General features: G+C 51.4%; 1 protein-coding gene across 1 annotated transcript in view; it reads right to left on the bottom strand.

Annotated features, from left to right (window-relative positions):
- TMTC4 (transmembrane and tetratricopeptide repeat containing 4) overlaps nucleotides 1–2,083 on the bottom strand; it is a 74,653-nt gene extending 72,570 nt beyond the window's left edge. The window contains exon 1 of the mRNA XM_019529702.1: nucleotides 2,001–2,083. The gene's annotated coding sequence lies outside the window, so the exon portion shown is untranslated. The remainder of the gene's footprint in view (nucleotides 1–2,000) is intronic.
- Nucleotides 2,084–2,294: the final 211 nt, after the last annotated feature.

Raw genomic sequence — 2,294 nt, 5'->3', positions numbered from 1 at the left:
TGTGTTAATGAATCATTCCTTAGAGTCTCAGAACAGTAGAGACTTCCTATGCCTGAAGAAGGTAATTGCACCCAAAAGCTTGCTAAGAACTTTTTTCCAATTACTTAGTTGGTCTAATAAAAGATATCACATCTACTCAAAGAACGTTTCCTGCCAATAAAACGTGAAGAATTTAATCTGGCAAGTAATTCATGTGTGGAACTCATGTGAACTTTAGAAGATACATTAGAGAATTTAGAGCTGGGGCCTAAATTTCAACATTTAAAATTTTTGAAAGGCTGCCATAAAGATGAAGGAAAACTCTGTTCCTCTGATGCAGAGTGCAAGACTGAAGTAATAGGTTTAAAGTGCTGCAAAACAGATTTAGATTAACTATCAGAAAGATCTTCCTGACTCAGAACAGCAGGACAGTAGAACAAGCTGCCCAGGGAAGTTGTGGAATCTCCTTCACTAGAGTTTTGCAAGAAAAGGCTGGATAAGTATTTGTCTGAGATATTACAGAAATTGCATAGAGGAGCCTCTGAGATCCCTTTCAGCCCTACAATTTTATTATTAAAAAACCATAAGCAGTCAAGAAGTACAAATATAAGACCCCAACAGCTGTGTTCACTAGGTTACAGTGCTTATAAAGTACACATTTTATGCATATTTTATAATATGCAGTTTACTACTAATGCAATGTACTAGTAACATAATAAGATTTGTCTTTAAGAAGAAACAAGAATAGAACCACGTGTGGCAACTTGCCCATGTTGTCAAAAAAAGTTAAGTTTTGTATTTTAGGGCTTTATTATTTCACCTGTGGAATCTTAAGTATATTTGCCTCATAATTTTAATGATTTATTTCAAGTCTGAGTTGATTAGTTTGGGGAATATACAATCTCTGCTGGCTTTGTTTTTATTCAGATTCCAGAGCTTACCAGTGTTACCACCGGCACTGGCAAACTCCTCTATACACGGAAAGTGTATAGAGCAAAAAGTGCTTTTCAGTCCAAGCCGAGTCCACCCCACCTCTCTACTTCTGAAGACAGCCCAGGCTTGGCTCCCCATTCTGCTGAAACGTCATGATGCCTGCCTTCCAGAAAGAAGGGAAGGGCTTTCACAGGCTCTCTAGAGCAGAAGAGGCCAACCATGTAATAAAAAAAAAAAAAAAGAGAGAAATTTCCCCAAGTCATTCATTTTTGCGTTTTTTTTTTAAATTTCATCATTCATTTTTGCGCTTTTTTTTTTTTTTAATTTCATCAGAGATTAAAAGCAGGGCTCTTAAGGAGGAGGAGGCAGAAGCACTGCTATTAACAACTTCCAGACTACAGAAAGGGCCAGTAAATACTGCTGGGAAATGGAGCAGGGCAGCTGCTTAGAAATTTGCCTTGCCCAGTTTCTCCATACTCCTGCTCCTTCCCCCCACCCCTGACTCCTTCCCCCCGCCCCAGTTTCTCCTGAGTAGCTGTCCTCCTGATGGCTGTGCCAGGCAAGGAGAGGCCACTAATCACCTCCTCGGGCGTTTTCATGACAAGGAACAGACCTGCAAAGCACCCAAGGTCATTCCTGAGGGGACGGGCACTAAGGGGGTAGGTCTCTGGCACACACATGTGCCATTCAGGTGTGCAGGCGTGTAGAGACAGAACACCTAGGGGGGAGGGGCAGGAAGCAGGAGCTCTCCCCGCCCGGCTGGAGCCTCCCAGCCCCCGAGGGCTCCGTGGCCCCGCGTGCCAGGGGAGCCGGCCGGGCCGCAGAGGGGCCAGGGGCAGCAGGGACACGGCCGGGGGCAGCAGCAGGAAGGCGCCCGCTCGTCACCAGCCCAACCAGGGCGAGGGGGACAGCCCTGGGGATGCCGCCGCCGGAGCCACGGGGAAACTTAAGCCTAGTTCCCAGCCGGGCTGCAGGCGCAGGGCGGGGAGGGGCTCTGCCAGCCCGCCCCGCCCATTGTCCTGGCAGCGGCCCGCGCCGCCCCCCCGCCGCCCGCGGCGCACGCCCCTGACCCTGCGCCTGAGCTTTACCTGCAACCCGAAGGCGCCCGAGCGGCATCTCCCCACCGCGGGCGAAACTCTCCCGAGCCCGGGAGCCAGGGCTGGCGGCCGGGGGGGGCGGCGGCTGCTCCGGGAAACCTCCCTCCCCTGCCATTGGCTCCCGCCCGGCCCCACACCGCCCCCGCCCGGCCCCTCCGGAGCGGCCGCCCCTGCCCATTGGCGGCCGCCGCTTTGACGTGCGGAGCCGGGGCAGCGGCAGCGGGGGGGAGAAGGAGAAGCAGCAGCGGCTGCCGAACTCCGCTGTCTGCCAGCTTGCCTGGCGCA

The sequence above is a fragment of the Crocodylus porosus genome, unplaced genomic scaffold, assembly GCF_001723895.1.
Source record: "Crocodylus porosus isolate Cpor-Errol unplaced genomic scaffold, CroPor_comp1, whole genome shotgun sequence".
Classification (NCBI taxonomy): domain Eukaryota; kingdom Metazoa; phylum Chordata; order Crocodylia; family Crocodylidae; genus Crocodylus; species Crocodylus porosus.
This window is presented reverse-complemented; position numbering and strand designations above follow the sequence as displayed.